Source organism: Lathyrus oleraceus, chromosome 4 (assembly GCF_024323335.1).
Source record: "Lathyrus oleraceus cultivar Zhongwan6 chromosome 4, CAAS_Psat_ZW6_1.0, whole genome shotgun sequence".
Taxonomy (NCBI): Eukaryota; Viridiplantae; Streptophyta; class Magnoliopsida; order Fabales; family Fabaceae; genus Lathyrus; species Lathyrus oleraceus.
Window position 1 is genome coordinate 488485314 of NC_066582.1, and position 18064 is coordinate 488503377.

Genomic DNA, 18064 nt, shown 5'->3' on the forward strand with positions numbered 1-18064 from the left:
ACGAAGGTAAGCAGTCGCCGGGAAATAAAAAAACCACCACCAAAGAGTATTCCCCAACACACGAAATTTTCGACGCCGAGCAGTCATCGGGAAAGGGAGAAGCCAGCCAAAAAGGTAAAAGTTCCGACGAAGACAAGTAGTCGCCGGGAAATGAAAAATCCACCACCAAAGAGTATTCCCCAACACACGAAATTTTCGGCGTCGAGCAGTCATCGGGAAAGGGAGAAGAGAGCCAAAAAGGTAAAAGTTCCGACGAGGTAAGCAGTCGTCGGGAAATGAAAAATCCACCACCAAAGAGTATTCCCCAACACATGAAATTTTCGACGCCGGGCAGTCATCGGGAATTGGAGAAGCCAACCAAAAAGGTAAAAGTTCTGACGACGGCAAGCTGTCGCCGGGAAATGAAAAATCCACCACCAAAGAGTATTCCCCAACACACGAAATTTTCGACGCCGGGCAGTCATCTGGAAAGGGAGAAGCCAGCCAAAAAGGTAAAAGTTCCGACGACGGCAAGCAATCGCCGGGAAATGAAAAATCCACCACTACACAGTATTCCCCAACACACGAAATTTTCGACGCCGAGCAGTCATCGGGAAAGGGAGAAGCCAGCCAAAAAGGTAAAAGTTTCGACGAGTTAAGCAGTCGCCGGGAAATGAAAAATCCACCACCAAAGAGTATTCCCCAACACATGAAATTTTCGACGCCGGGCAGTCATCGGGAAATGGAGAAGCCAGCCAAAAAGGTAAAAGTTCTGACGACGGCAAGCTGTCGCCGGGAAATGAAAAATCCACCACCAAAGAGTATTCCCCAACACGCGAAATTTTCGACGCCGGGCAGTCATCTGGAAAGGGAGAAGCGAGCCAAAAAGGTAAAAGTTCCGACGACGGCAAGCAATCGCCGGGAAATGAAAAATCCACCACCACACAGTATTCCCCAACACACGAAATTTTCGACGCCGGGCAGTCATCGGGAAAGATAGAAGCCAGCTAAAAAGGTAAAAGTTCCAATGAAGGCAAGCAGTTGCCGGGAAATGAAAAATCCACCACCAAAGAGTATTTCCCAACATACGAAATTTTCGACGCCGAGCAGTCATCGGGAAAGGGAGAAGCCAACCAAAAAGGTAAAAGTTCCGATGACCACAAGCAGTCGCCGGGAAATGAAAAATCCACCACCAAAGAGTCTTCCCCAACACACGAAATTTTACGACAGGCAGTCATCGGGAAAGGGAGAGGCCTGCCAAAAAGGTAAAAGTTCCGACGACGGCGAGCAGTCGCCGGGAAATGAAAAATCCACCACCAAAGAGTCTTCCTCAAAAGGTCAAACTTCCGGCGAAGGGACTCACCATGATATTGATGACGTCTTTCAAAGGATGCAGTTCAATGAATTGTTTTCAGACTTATTGTGCAAGTTTTTTCTGGCCATGGGAGGGTACATTGCATTTGTTATTCAACAAGATGGTTGGATTACCGCTCCAGAAAACGAAACCACTATGTTTTGGATTGAATCAGTGGGTTTTGTGGTACATTCATGGTTTGTGAAGGAGTTCTCCATCCTTTCTTTTAGTCACATGTCATCAAAGTTTCCATGGAACATCATATCCAACATGGTCTTTTGCAACATCATATCCAACATGGTCTTTTGCAGTGTTATTGCCGCATTTGCGGGGAAAATGTTCTCCGACAATTTCTTTGCAGGTCTGGTTGGTGTTGAGTGGGCAGGGCTTTTTATCTTCTTTATGTATATACAGTGGCTGGTATAAAGCTATTAAAGCGTGATCAATCTTAGGGTTTGATAATATATACGGTGTATCATACGGTGTATTGAAAATTGGTGTCAAATTAGCAAAGCTGTATATATTATGACTACTGTTTAGTCTTGTCTTTTCCGAATTTTCTTCTTCTTTCTTTCAACAAAATTTCATTTTGCAAATCACGGATCCTCTTCTTCCTGTTACCGCACCCTCTTCCCCACCCTCTTCCCCACGTAGCTCCCATCCGCCCTCTTCCTCACCCTTTTCCCCACCCTCTTCCCCACGCAGCTCCCATCCACCCTCTTCCCCACGTAGCTCCCATACCCTGAACACTGGCACTAGCGAGCAGATAGCGGCAAAAGAAAGACCCACAGAGGAGTCTCCGGTAGAAGGTTTCAGCATTGACAAGAAGTCAATGCCAAGAAAAAGAACCGAGCAGATAGCGGCTAATGAGAGACCCACAGAGGAGTCACCGGTAGAAGGTTTCAGCATTGACAAGAAGTCAATGTCAAGAAAAAGAACCGAGTCACACGCAGAAACATCCCAGCATTCACAATCTAAAGAAATACCCATCAAAGAATCAACATTGGAATCCCATCCATGGCACTGGCGAATCCCAACAAAATTCAAAATTCCCAGTATTTGCGAAGACTCACCGTGGCCTTTAGATGAGTCATTGGGAAAAGACGCCGAGCAGTCATCGCCCACCAGAAGAGAGTCTTCCTCAACAGATGGAATTTTCGACGCCGGGAAGTCATCGGGAAAAGGTGAAACTTCTGGCAAGCAGTCCAGCCAAAAAGGTAAAAGTTCCAACGACGACAAGCAGTCGCCGAGAAATCAAAAATCCAACACCAAAGAGTATTCCCTAACACATGAAATTTTCGATGCCGAGCAGTAATCGGGAAAGGGAGAAGCCAGCCATTAAGGTAAAAGTTCCGACGATGACAAGTAGTCGCCGGGAAATGAAAAATCCACCACCAAAGAGTATTCCCCAAAACACAAAATTTTCGACGCCGAGCAGTCATCGGGAAAGGGAGAAGCCAACCAAAAAGGTAAAATTTCCGACGACAGCAAGCACTCGCCGGGAAATGAAAAATCCACCACCAAAGAGTCTTCCCCAACACATGAAATTTTCGACGCCGGGTAGTCATCGGGAAAGGGAGAAGCTAGCCATAAAGGTAAAAGTTCCGACGACGGCAAGCAGTCGCCGGGAAATGAAAAATCCACCACCAAAGAGTATTCCCTAACACATGAAATTTTCGACGCCGAGCAGTCATTGGGAAAGGGAGAAGCCAGCCAAAAAGGTAAAAGTTTCGACGACGGCAAGCAGTCGTCGGGAAATGAAAATCCACCACCAAAGAGTATTCCCCAACACACGAAATTTTCCATGTCGGGCAGTCATCGGGAAAGGGAGAAGCCAGCCAAAAAGGTAAAAGTTCCAACGACGGCAAGCAGTCGCCGGGAAATCAAAAATCCACCACCAAAGAGTATTCCCCAACACACGAAATTTTCGACGCCGAGCAGTCATCGGGAAAGGGAGAAGCAAGCCAAAAAGGTGAAAGTTCCGATGACGACAAGGAGTCGCCGGGAAATGAAAAATCCACCACCAAAGAGTATTCCCCAACACACGAAATTTTCGACGCCGAGAAGTCATCGGGAAAGGGAGAAGCCAGCCAAAAAGGTAAAAGTTCCGACGACTGTAAGTAGTCGCCGGGAAATGAAAAATCCACCACCAAAGAGTATTCCCCAACACATGAAATTTTCGACGCCGGGCAGTCATCAGGACATGCAGAAGCTAGCCAAAAAGGTAAAAGTTCTGACGACGGCAACCTGTCGCCGGGAAATGAAAAATCCACCACCAAAGAGTATTCCCCAACACACGAAATTTTCGACGCCGGGCAGTCATCGGGAAAGGGAGAAGCCAGCCAAAAAGGCAAAAGTTCCGACGACGGCAAGAAATCGCCGGGAAATGAAAAATCCACCACCACACAGTATTCCCCAACACACGAAATTTTCGACGCCGGGCAGTCATCGGGAAAGGTAGAAGCCAGCCAAAAAGGTAAAAGTTCCGACGAAGACAAGCAGTCGTCGGGAAATGAAAAATCCACCACCAAAGAGTATTCCCCAACACACGAAATTTTCGACGCCGAGCAGTCATCGGGAAAGGGAGAAGCCAGCCAAAAAGGTAAAAGTTTCGACGATGTAAGCAGTCGCCGGGAAATGAAAAATCCACCACCAAAGAGTATTCCCCAACACATGAAATTTTCGACTCCGGGCAGTCATCGGGAAATGGAGAAGCCAGCCAAAAAGGTAAAAGTTCTGACGAAGGCAAGCTGTCGCCGGGAAATGAAAAATCCACCACCAAAGAGTATTCCCCAACACACGAAATTTTCGACGCCGGGCAGTCATCTGGAAAGGGAGAAGCGAGCCAAAAAGGTAAAAGTTCCGACGACGGCAAGCAATCGCCGGGAAATGAAAAATCCACCACCACACAGTATTCCCCAACACACGAAATTTTCGACGCCGGGCAGTCATCGGGAAAGGTAGAAGCCAGCCAAAAAGGTAAAAGTTCCGACGAAGGCAAGCAGTTGCCGGGAAATGAAAAATCCACCACCAAAGAGTATTTCCCAACATACTAAATTTTCGATGCCGAGCAGTCATCGGGAAAGGGAGAAGCCAGCCAAAAAGGTAAAAGTTCCGATGACCACAAGCAGTCGCCAGGGAAATGAAAAATCCACCACCAAAGAGTCTTCCCCAACACACGAAATTTTACGACAGGCAGTCATCGGGAAAGGGAGAAGCCTGCCAAAAAGGTAAAAGTTCCGACGACGGCGAGCAGTCGCCGGGAAATGAAAAATCCACCACCAAAGAGTCTTCCTCAAAAGGTCAAACTTCCGGCGAAGGGACTCACCATGATATTGATGACGTCTTTAAAAGGATGCAGTTCAATGAATTGTTTTCAGACTTATTGTGCAAGTTTTTTCTGGCCATGGGAGGGTACATTGCATTTGTTATTCAACAAGATGGTTGGATTACCGCTCCAGAAAACGAAACCACTATGTTCTGGATTGAATCAGTGGGTTTTGTGGTACATTCATAGTTTGTGAAGGAGTTCTCCATCCTTTCTTTTAGTCACATGTCATCAAAGTTTCCATGGAACATCATATCCAACATGGTCTTTTGCAACATCATATCCAACATGGTATTTTGCTGTGTTATTGCCGCATTTGCGGGGAAAATGTTCTCCGACAATTTCTTTGCAGGTCTGGTTGGTGCTGAGTGGGCAGGGCTTTTTATCTTCTTTATGTATATACAGTGGCAGGTATAAAGCTATTAAAGCGTGATCAATCTTAGGGTTTGATAATATATACGGTGTATCATACGGTGTATTGAAAATTGGTGTCAAATTAGGAAAGCTGTATATATTATGACTACTGTTTAGTCTTGTCTTTTCTGAATTTTCTTCTTCTTTCTTTCAATAAAATTTCATTTTGCAAATCACGGATCCTCTTCTTCCTGTTACCGCACCCTCTTCCCCACCCTCTTCCCCACGTAGCTCCCATCCACCCTCTTCCCCACGTAGCTCCCATCCACCCTCTTCCTCACCCTTTTCCCCACCCTCTTCCCCACGCAGCTCCCATCCACCCTCTTCCCCACGTAGCTCCCATACCCTGAACACTGGCACTAGCGAGAAGATAGCGGCAAAAGAAAGACCCACAGAGGAGTCTCCGGTAGAAGGTTTCAGCATTGACAAGAAGTCAATGCCAAGAAAAAGAACCGAGCAGATAGCGGCTAATGAGAGACCCACAGAGGAGTCACCGGTAGAAGGTTTCAGCATTGACAAGAAGTCAATGTTAAGAAAAAGAACCGAGTCACACACAGAAACATCCCAGCATTCACAATATAAAGAAATACCCATCAAAGAATCAACATTGGAATCCCATCCATGGCACTGGCGAATCCCAACAAAATTCAAAATTCCCAGTATTTGCGAAGACTCACCGTGGCCTTTAGATGAGTCATTGGGAAAAGACGCCGAGCAGTCATCGCCCACCAAAAAAGAGTCTTCCTCAACAGACGGAATTTTTGACGCCGGGCAGTCATCGGGAAAAGGTGAAACTTCTGGCAAGCAGTCCAGCCAAAAAGGTAAAAGTTCCAACGACGACAAGCAGTCGCTGGGAAATCAAAAATCCACCACCAAAGAGTATTCCCTAACACACGAAATTTTCGATGTCGAGCAGTAATCGGGAAAGGTAGAAGCCAGCCAAAAAGGTAATAGTTCCGACGAAGGCAAGCAGTCGTCGGGAAATGAAAAATCCACCCCTAAAGAGTATTTCCCAACACACGAAATTTTCGACGCCGAGCAGTCATTGGGAAAGGGAGAAGCCAGCCAAAAAGGTAAAAGTTCCGACGACAGCAAGCAGTCGCCGAAAAATGAAAATCCATCACCAAAGAGTCTTCCCCAACACAAATTTTACGACAGGCAGTCATCGGGAAAGTGAGAAGCCAGCCAAAAAGGTAAAAGTTCCGACGAAGACAAGCAGTCGCCGGGAAATGAAAAATCCACCACCAAAGAGTATTCCCCAACACACGAAATTTTCGACGCCGAGCAGTCATCGGGAAAGGGAGAAGCCATCCAAAAAGGTAAAAGTTTCGACGAGGTAAGGAGTCGCCGGGAAATGAAAAATCCACCACCAAAGAGTATTCATCAACACATGAAATTTTCGACGCCGGGCAGTCATCGGGAAATGGAGAAGCCAGCCAAAAAGTTAAAAGTTCTGACGACGGCAAGTTGTCGCCGGGAAATGAAAACTCCACCACCAAAGAGTATTCCCCAACACACGAAATTTTCGACGCCGGGCAGTCATCTGGAAAGGGATAAGCGAGCCAAAAAGGTAAAAGTTCCGACGACGGCAAGCAATCGCCGGGAAAAGAAAAATCCACCACCACACAGTATTCCCCAACACACGAAATTTTCGACGCCGAGCAGTCATCGGGAAAGGTAGAAGCCAGCCAAAAAGGTAAAAGTTCCGACGAAGGCAAGCAGTTGCCGGGAATGAAAAAATCCACCACCAAAGAGTATTTCCCAACATACTAAATTTTCGATGCCGAGCAGTCATCGGGAAAGGGAGAAGCCAGCCAAAAAGGTAAAAGTTCCGACGACGGCAAGCAGTCGCCGGGAAATGAAAAATCCACCACCAAAGAGTCTTCCCCAACACACGAAATTTTACGACAGGCAGTCATCGGGAAAGGGAGAAGCCTGCCAAAAAGGTAAACGTTCCGACGACGGCGAGCAGTCGCCGGGAAATGAAAAATCCACCACCAAAGAGTCTTCCTCAAAAGGTCAAACTTCCGGCGAAGGGACTCACCATGATATTGATGACGTCTTTAAAAGGATGCAGTTCAATGAATTGTTTTCAGACTTATTGTGCAAGTTTTTTCTGGCCATGGGAGGGTACATTGCATTTGTTATTCAACAAGATGGTTGGATTACCGCTCCAGAAAACGAAACCACTATGTTCTGGATTGAATCAGTGGGTTTTGTGGTACATTCATGGTTTGTGAAGGAGTTCTCCATCCTTTCTTTTAGTCACATGTCATCAAAGTTTCCATGGAACATCATATCCAACATGGTCTTTTGCAACATCATATCCAACATGGTCTTTTGCTGTGTTATTGCCGCATTTGCGGGGAAAATGTTCTCCGACAATTTCTTTGCAGGTCTGGTTGGTGCTGAGTGGGCAGGGCTTTTTATCTTCTTTATGTATATACAGTGGCAGGTATAAAGCTATTAAAGCGTGATCAATCTTAGGGTTTGATAATATATACGGTGTATCATACGGTGTATTGAAAATTGGTGTCAAATTAGGAAAGCTGTATATATTATGACTACTGTTTAGTCTTGTCTTTTCTGAATTTCTTCTTCTTTCTTTCAATAAAATTTCATTTTGCAAATCACGGATCCTCTTCTTCCTGTTACCGCACCCTCTTCCCCCCCCTCTTCCCCACGTAGCTCCCATCCACCCTCTTCCCCACGTAGCTCCCATCCACCCTCTTCCTCACCCTTTTCCCCACCCTCTTCCCCACGCAGCTCCCATCCACCCTCTTCCCCACGTAGCTCCCCATACCCTGAACACTGGCACTAGCGAGAAGATAGCGGCAAAAGAAAGACCCACAGAGGAGTCTCCGGTAGAAGGTTTCAGCATTGACAAGAAGTCAATGCCAAGAAAAAGAACCGAGCAGATAGCGGCTAATGAGAGACCCACAGAGGAGTCACCGGTAGAAGGTTTCAGCATTGACAAGAAGTCAATGTTAAGAAAAAGAACCGAGTCACACGCAGAAACATCCCAGCATTCACAATATAAAGAAATACCCATCAAAGAATCAACATTGGAATCCCATCCATGGCACTGGCGAATCCCAACAAAATTCAAAATTCCCAGTATTTGCGAAGACTCACCGTGGCCTTTAGATGAGTCATTGGGAAAAGACGCCGAGCAGTCATCGCCCACCAAAAAAGAGTCTTCCTCAACAGACGGAATTTTTGACGCCGGGCAGTCATCGGGAAAAGGTGAAACTTCTGGCAAGCAGTCCAGCCAAAAAGGTAAAAGTTCCAACGACGACAAGCAGTCGCTGGGAAATCAAAAATCCACCACCAAAGAGTATTCCCTAACACACGAAATTTTCGATGTCGAGCAGTAATCGGGAAAGGTAGAAGCCAGCCAAAAAGGTAATAGTTCCGACGAAGGCAAGCAGTCGTCGGGAAATGAAAAATCCACCCCTAAAGAGTATTTCCCAACATACGAAATTTTCGACGCCGAGCAGTCATTGGGAAAGGGAGAAGCCAGCCAAAAAGGTAAAAGTTCCGACGACAGCAAGCAGTCGCCGAAAAATGAAAAATCCATCACCAAAGAGTCTTCCCCAACACACGAAATTTTACGACAGGCAGTCATCGGGAAAGTGAGAAGCCAGCCAAAAAGGTAAAAGTTCCGACGAAGACAAGCAGTCGCCGGGAAATGAAAAATCCACCACCAAAGAGTATTCCCCAACACACGAAATTTTCGACGCCGAGCAGTCATCGGGAAAGGGAGAAGCCAGCCAAAAAGGTAAAAGTTTCGACGAGGTAAGGAGTCGCCGGGAAATGAAAAATCCACCACCAAAGAGTATTCATCAACACATGAAATTTTCGACGCCGGGCAGTCATCGGGAAATGGAGAAGCCAGCCAAAAAGTTAAAAGTTCTGACGACGGCAAGTTGTCGCCGGGAAATGAAAACTCCACCACCAAAGAGTATTCCCCAACACACGAAATTTTTGACGCGGGGCAGTCATCTGGAAAGGGATAAGCGAGCCAAAAAGGTAAAAGTTCCGACGACGGCAAGCAATCGCCGGGAAATGAAAAATCCACCACCACACAGTATTCCCCAACACACGAAATTTTCGACGCCGAGCAGTCATCGGGAAAGGTAGAAGCCAGCCAAAAAGGTAAAAGTTCCGACGAAGGCAAGCAGTTGCCGGGAAATGAAAAATCCACCACCAAAGAGTATTTCCCAACATACGAAATTTTCGATGCCGAGCAGTCATCGGGAAAGGGAGAAGCCAGCCAAAAAGGTAAAAGTTCCGACGACGGCAAGCAGTCGCCGGGAAATGAAAAATCCACCACCAAAGAGTCTTCCCCAACACACGAAATTTTACGACAGGCAGTCATCGGGAAAGGGAGAAGCCTGCCAAAAAGGTAAACGTTCCGACGACGGCGAGCAGTCGCCGGGAAATGAAAAATCCACCACCAAAGAGTCTTCCTCAAAAGGTCAAACTTCCGGCGAAGGGACTCACCATGATATTGATGACGTCTTTAAAAGGATGCAATTCAATGAATTGTTTTCAGACTTATTGTGCAAGTTTTTTCTGGCCATGGGAGGGTACATTGCATTTGTTATTCAACAAGATGGTTGGATTACCGCTCCAGAAAACGAAACCACTATGTTCTGGATTGAATCAGTGGGTTTTGTGGTACACTCATGGTTTGTGAAGGAGTTCTCCATCCTTTCTTTTAGTCACATGTCATCAAAGTTTCCATGGAACATCATATCCAACATGGTCTTTTGCAACATCATATCCAACATGGTCTTTTGCTGTGTTATTGCCGCATTTGCGGGGAAAATGTTCTCCGACAATTTCTTTGCAGGTCTGGTTGGTGCTGAGTGGGCAGGGCTTTTTATCTTCTTTATGTATATACAGTGGCAGGTATAAAGCTATTAAAGCGTGATCAATCTTAGGGTTTGATAATATATACGGTGTATCATACGGTGTATTGAAAATTGGTGTCAAATTAGGAAAGCTGTATATATTATGACTACTGTTTAGTCTTGTCTTTTCTGAATTTTCTTCTTCTTTCTTTCAACAAAATTTCATTTTGCAAATCACGGATCCTCTTCTTCCTGTTACCGCACCCTCTTCCCCACCTTCTTCCTCACCCTTTTCCCCACCCTCTTCCCCACGCAGCTCCCATCCACCCTCTTCCCCACGTAGCTCCCATACCCTGAACACTGGCACTACCGAGCAGATAACGGCAAAAGAAAGACCCACAGAGGAGTCTCCGGTAGAAGGTTTCAGCATTGACAAGAAGTCAATGCCAAGAAAAAGAACCGAGCAGATAGCGGCTAATGAGAGACCCACAGAGGAGACACCGGTAGAAGGTTTCAGCATTGACAAGAAGTCAATGTCAAGAAAAAGAACCGAGTCACACGCAGAAACATCCCAGCATTCACAATCTAAAGAAATACCCATCAAAGAATCAACATTGGAATCCCATCCATGGCACTGGCGAATCCCAACAAAATTCAAAATTCCCAGTATTTGCGAAGACTCACCGTGGCCTTTAGATGAGTCATTGGGAAAAGACCTCGAGCAGTCATCGCCCACCAAAAAAGAGTCTTCCTCAACAGACGGAATTTTCGACGCCGGGCAGTCATCGGGAAAAGGTGAAACTTCTGGCAAGCAGTCCAGCCAAAAAGGTAAAAGTTCCAACGACGACAAGCAGTCGCCGGGAAATCAACAATCCACCACCAAAGAGTATTCCCACAACACGAAATTTTCGATGCCGAGCAGTAATCGGGAGGGAGAAGCCAGCCCAAAAGGTAAAAGTTCCGACGACAAGTAGTCGCCGGAAATGAAAAATCCACCACCAAAGAGTATTCCCCCAACACACGAAATTTTCCATGTCGGGCAGTCATCGGGAAAGGAGAAGCCAGCCAAAAGGTAAAGTTCCAACGACGGCAAGCAGTCGCCGGGAAATCAAAAATCCACCACCAAAGAGTATTCCCCAACACACGAAATTTTCGACGCCGAGCAGTCATCGGGAAAGGGAGAAGCCAGCCAAAAAGGTAAAAGTTCCGACGACGACAAGCAGTCGCCGGGAAATGAAAAATCCACCACCAAAGAGTATTCCCCAACACACGAAATTTTCGACGTCGAGCAGTTATCGGGAAAGGGAGAAGCCAGCCAAAAAGGTAAAAGTTCCGACGACGGTAAGCAGTCGCCGGGAAATGAAAAATCCACCACCAAAGAGTATTCCCCAACACATGAAATTTTCGACGCCGGGCAGTCATCAGGCAATGCAGAAGCTAGCCAAAAAGGTAAAAGTTCTGACGACGGCAAGCTGTCGCTGGGAAATGAAAAATCCACCACCAAAGAGTATTCCCCAACACACGAAATTTTCGACGCCGTGCAGTCATCGGGAAAGGGAGAAGCCAGCCAAAAAGGTAAAAGTTCCGACGACGGCAAGAAATCGCCGGGAAATGAAAAATCCACCACCACACATTATTCCCCAACACAAGAAATTTTCGACGCCGAGCAGTCATCGGGAAAGGTAGAAGCCAGCCAAAAAGGTAAAAGTTCCGAAGAAGACAAGCAGTCGCCGGGAAATGAAAAATCCACCACCAAAAAGTATTTCCCAACATACGAAATTTCGATGCCGAGCAGTCATCGGGAAAGGTAGAAGCCAGCCAAAAAGGTAATAGTTCCGACGAAGGCAAGCAGTCGTCGGGAAATGAAAAATCCACCACCAAAGAGTATTTCCCAACATACGAAATTTTCGACGCCGAGCAGTCATCGGGAAAGGGAGAAGCCAGCCAAAAAGGTAAAAGTTCCGACGACGGCAAGCAGTCGCCGGGAAATGAAAAATCCACCACCAAAGAGTCTTCCCTAACACACGAAATTTTCGACGCCGGACAGTCATCGGGTAAGGGAGAAGCCAGCCAAAAAGGTAAAAGTTCCGACGACGGCAAGCAGTCGTCAGGAAATGAAAAATCCACCACCAAAGAGTCTTTCTCAAAAGGTCAAACTTCCGGCGAAGGGACCCACCATGATATTGATGACGTCTTTAAAAGCATGCAGTTCAATGAATTGTTTTCAGACTTAACGTGCAAGTTTTTTCTGGCCATGGGAGGGTACATTGCATTTGTTATTCAACAAGATGGTTGGATTACCGCTCCAGAAAACGAAACCACTATGTTCTGGATTGAATCAGTGGGTTTTGTGGTACATTCTTGGTTTGTGAAGGAGTACTCCATCCTTTCTTTTAGTCACATGTCATCAAAGTGTCCATGGAACATCATATCCAACATGGTCTTTTGCAACATCATATCCAACATGGTCTTTTGCTGTGTTATTGCCGCATTTGCGGGGAAAATGTTCTCCGACAATTTCTTTGCAGGTCTGGTTGGTGCTGAGTGGGCAGGGCTTTTTATCTTCTTTATGTATATACAGTGGCAGGTATAAAGCTATTAAAGCGTGATCAATCTTAGGGTTTGATAATATATACGGTGAATCATACGGTGTATTGAAAATTGGTGTCAAATTAGCAAAGCTGTATATATTATGACTACTGTTGAGTCTAGTCTTTTCTGAATTTTCTTCTTCTTTCTTTCAACAAAATTTCATTTTGCAAATCACGAATCCTCTTCTTCCTGTTACCGCACCCTCTTCCCCACCCTCTTCCCCACGTAGCTCCCATCCACCCTCTTCCCCACGTAGCTCCCATCCACCCTCTTCCTCACCCTTTTCCCCACCCTCTTCCCCACGCAGCTCCCATCCACCCTCTTTCCCACGTAGCTCCCACACCCTGAACACTGGCACTGGCGAGAAGATAGCGGCAAAAGAAAGACCCACAGAGGAGTCTCCGGTAGAAGGTTTCAGCATTGACAAGAAGTCAATGCCAAGAAAAAGAACCGAGCAGATAGCGGCTAATGAAAGACCCACAGAGGAGTCACCGGTAAAAGGTTTCAGCATTGACAAGAAGTCAATGTCAAGAAAAAGAACCGAGTCACACGCAGAAACATCCCAGCATTCACAATCTAAAGAAATACCCATCAAAGAATCAACATTGGAATCCCATCCATGGCACTGGCGAATCCCAACAAAATTCAAAGTTCCCAGTATTTGCGAAGACTCACCGTGGCCTTTAGATGAGTCATTGGGAAAAGACGCCGAGCAGTCATCGCCCACCAAAAAAGAGTCTTCCTCAACAGACGGAATTTTCGATGTCGGGCAGTCATCGGGAAAGGGGAAACTTCTGGCAAGCAGTCCAGCCAAAAGGTAAAAGTTCCGACGAGGACAACCAGTCGCCGGGAAATGAAAAATCCCCCACCAAAGAGTTTTCCCCACACACGAAATTTTCGACGCCGAGCAGTCATCGGGAAAGGGAGAAGCCAGCCAAGAGGTAAAAGTTCCGACGACGACAAGCAGTCGCCGGGAATGAAAAATCCACCACCAAGAGTATTCCCCAACACACGAAATTTTCGACGCCGAGCAGTCATCGGGAAGGGAGAAGCCAGCCAAAAAGGTAAAAGTTCCGACGACGGTAAGCAGTCGCCGGGAAATGAAAAATCCACCACCAAAGAGTCTTCCCCAACACATGAAATTTTCGACGCCGGGTAGTCATCGGGAAAGGGAGAAGCTAGCCAAAAAGGTAAAAGTTCCGACGACGGCAAGCAGTTGCCGGGAAATGAAAAATCCACCACCAAAGAGTATTCCCAACACATGAAATTTTCGACGCCCGAGCAGTCATTGGGAAAGGGTGAAGCCAGCCAAAAAGGTAAAAGTTCCGACAACGGCAAGAAATCGTAGGGAAATGAAAAATCCACCACCAAAGAGTATTCCCCAACACACGAAATTTTCCATGTCGGGCAGTCATCGGGAAAGGGAGACGCCAACCAAAAAGGTAAAAGTTCCAACGACGGCAAGCAGTCGCCGGGAAATCAAAAATCCACCACCAAAGAGTATTCCCCAACACACGAAATTTTTGACGCCGAGCAGTCATCGGGAAAGGGAGAAGCCAGCCAAAAAGGTAAAAGTTCCGACGACGACAAGCAGTCGCCGGGAAATGAAAAATCCACCACCAAAGAGTATTCCCCAACACACGAAATTTTCGACGCCGAGCAGTCATCGGGAAAGGGAGAAGCGAGCCAAAAAGGTAAAAGTTCCGACGACGGTAAGCAGTCGCCGGGAAATAAAAAATCCACCACCAAAGAGTATTCCCCAACACATGAAATTTTCGACGCCGGGCAGTCATCGGGAAATGGAGAAGCCAGCCAAAAAGGTAAATGTTTTGACGTAGGCAAGTTGTCGCCAGGAAATGAAAAATCCACCACCAAAGAGTATTCCCCAACACACAAAATTTTCGACGCCGGGCAGTCATCGGAAAAGGGAGATGCCAGCCAAAAAGGTAAAAGTTCCGACGACGGCAAGCAATCGCCGGGAAATGAAAAAGACACCACCACACAGTATTCCCCAACACACGAAATTTTCGACGCCGGGCAGTCATCGGGAAAGGTAGAAGCCAGCCAAAAAGGTAAAAGTTCCAAGGACGACAAGCCATCGCCGGGAAATGAAAAATCCACCACCAAAGAGTATTCCCCAACACACGAAATTTTCGACGCCGAGCAGTCATCGGGAAAGGGAGAAGCCAGCCAAAAAGGTAAAAGTTTCGACGACGGTAAGCAGTCGCCGGGAAATGAAAAATAAACCACCAAAGAGTATTCCCCAACACATGAAATTTTCGACGCCGGCCAGTCATCGGGAAATGGAGAAGCCAGCCAAAAAGGTAAAAGTTCCGACGACGGCAAGCAATCGCCGGGAAATGAAAAATCCACCACCACACAGTATTCCCCAACACACGAAATTTCGACGCCGGCAGTCATCGGGAAAGGTAGAAGCCAGCCAAAAAGGTAAAAGTTCCGACGAAGGCAAGCAGTCGCCGGGAAATGAAAAATCCACCACCAAAGAGTATTTCCCAACATACGAAATTTTCGACGTCGAGCAGTCATCGGGAAAAGGAGAAGCCAGCCAAAAAGGTAAAAGTTCCGACGACGGCAAGCAGTCGCCGGAAAATGAAAAATCCACCACCAAAGAGTCTTCCCCAACACACAAAATTTTACGACAGGCAGTCATCGGGAAAGGGAGAAGCCTGCCAAAAAGGTAAAAGTTCCGACGACGGCGAGCAGTCGCCGGGAAATGAAAAATCCACCACCAAAGAGTCTTCCTCAAAAGGTCAAACTTCCGGCGAAGGGACCCACCATGATATTGATGACGTCTTTAAAAGGATGCAGTTCAATGAATTGTTTTCAGACTTAACGTCCAAGTTTTTTCTGGCCATGGGAGGGTACATTGCATTTGTTTTTCAACAAGATGGTTGGATTACCGCTCCAGAAAACGAAACCACTATGTTCTGGATTGAATCAGTGGGTTTTGTGGTACATTCATGGTTCGTGAAGGAGTACTCCATCCTTTCTTTTAGGCACATGTCATCAAAGTTTCCATGGAACATCATATCCAACATGGTCTTTTGCAACATCATATCCAACATGGTCTTTTGCTGTGTTATTGCCGCATTTGCGGGGAAAATGTTCTCCGGCAAATTCTTTGCAGGTCTGGTTGGTGCTGAGTGGGCAGGGCTGTTTATCTTCTTTATGTATACAATGGCATGTTAAAGCTATTAAAGCGTGATCAATCTTAGGGTTTGATAATATATACGGTGTATCATACGGTGTATTGAAATTGGTGTCAAATTAGCAAAGTTGTATATATTATGACTACTGTTTAGTCTAGTCTTTTCTGAATTTTCTTCTTCTTTCTTTCAACAAAATTTCATTTTGCAAATCACGGATCCTCTTCTTCCTCTTACCGCACCCTCTTCCTCACCCTCTTCCCCACGTAGCTCCCATCCACCCTCTTCCCCACGTAGCTCCCATCCACCCTCTTCCTCACCCTTTTCCCCACCCTCTTCCCCACGCAGCTCCCATCCACCCTCTTCCCCACGTAGCTCCCATACCCTGAACACTGGTACTGGCGAGCAGATAGCGGCAAAAGAAAGACCCACAGAGGAGTCTCCGGTAGAAGGTTTCAGCATTGACAAGAAGTGAATGCCAAGAAAAAGAACCGAGCAGATAACGGCTAATGAAAGACCCACAGAGGAGTCACCGGTAGAAGGTTTCAGCATTGAAAAGAAGTCAATGTCAAGAAAAAGAACCGAGTCACACGCAGAAACATCCCAGCATTCACAATCTAAAGAAATACCCATCAAAGAATCAACATTGGAATCCCATCCATGGCACTGGCGAATCCCAACAAAATTCAAAATTCCCAGTATTTCCGAAGACCCACCGTGGCCTTTAGATGAGTCATTGGGAAAAAACGCGGAGCAGTCATCGCCCACCAGAAAAGAGTCTTCCTCACAGACGGAATTTCAACCACGCCGGCAGTCATCGAGAAAAAGGTGAAAACTTCTGGCAAGCAGTCCAGCCAAAAAGGTAAAAGTTCCAACGACGGCAAGCAGTCGCCGGGAAATCAAAAATCCACCACCAAAGAGTATTCCCCAACACACGAAATTTTCGACGCCGAGCAGTAATTGGAAAAGGGAGAAGCCAGCCCAAAAGGTAAAAGTTCCGACGACGACAATCAGTCGCCGGGAAATGAAAAATCCACCACCAAAGAGTATTCCCCAACACACGAAATTTTCGACGCCGAGCAGTCATCGGGAAAGGGAGAAGCCAACCAAAAAGGTAAAAGTTCTGACGACAGCAAGGAGTCGCCGGGAAATGAAAAATCCACCACCAAAGAGTCTTCCCTAACACATGAAATTTTCGACGCCGGGTAGTCATCGGGAAAGGAGAAGCTAGCCAAAAAGTAAAAGTTCCGACGACGGCAAGCAGTCGCCGGGAAATGAAAAATCCACCACCAAAGAGTATTCCCCACCACATGAAATTTTCGACGCCGAGCAGTCATTGGGAAAGGGAGAAGCCAACCAAAAAGGTAAAAGTTCCGACGACGGCAAACAATCGTCGGGAAATGAAAAATCCACCACCAAAGAGTATTCCCCAACACATGAAATTTTCGACGCCGAGCAGGCATCGGGAAAGGGAGAAGCCAGCCAAAAAGGTAAAAGTTCCGACGATGACAAGCAGTCGTCGGGAAATGAAAAATCCACCACCAAAGAGTATTCCCCAACACACGAAATTTTCGACGCCGAGCAGTCATCTGGAAAGGGAGAAGCCAGCCAAAAAGGTAAAAGTTCCGACGACGGTAAGCAGTCGGCGGGAAATGAAAAATCCAGCACCAAAGAGTATTCCCCAACACATGAAATTTTCGATGCCGGGCAGTCATCGGGAAATGGAAAAGCCAGCCAAAAAGGTAAAAGTTCTGACGACGGCAAGCTGTCGCCGGCAAATGAAAAATCCACCACAATAGAGTATTCCCCAACATACGAAATTTTCGACGCCGGGCCGTCATTGGGAAAGGGAGAAGCCAGCCAAAAAGGTAAAAGTTCCGACGACGGCAAGCAATCGCCGGGAAATGAAAAATCCACCACCATACAGTATAACCCAACACACGAAATTTTCGACGCCGGGCAGTCATCGGGAAAGGGAGAAGCCAGCCAAAAAGGTAAAAGTTCCGACGAAGGCACGCAGTCGCCGGGAAATGAAAAATCCACCACCAAAGAGTCTTCCTCAAAAGGTCAAACTTCCGTCGAAGGGACTCACCATGATATTGATGATGTCTTTAAAAGGATGCAGTTCAATGAATTGTTTTAAGACTTAACGTGCAAGTTTTTTCTAGCCATGGGAGGGTACATTGCATTTGTTATTCAACAAGATGGTTGGATTACCGCTCCAGAAAACGAAACCACTATGTTCTGGATTGAATCAGTGGGTTTTGTGGTACATTCATGGTTCGTGAAGGAGTACTCCATCCTTTCTTTTAGTCACATGTCATCAAAGTTTCCATGGAACATCATATCCAACATGGTCTTTTGCAACATC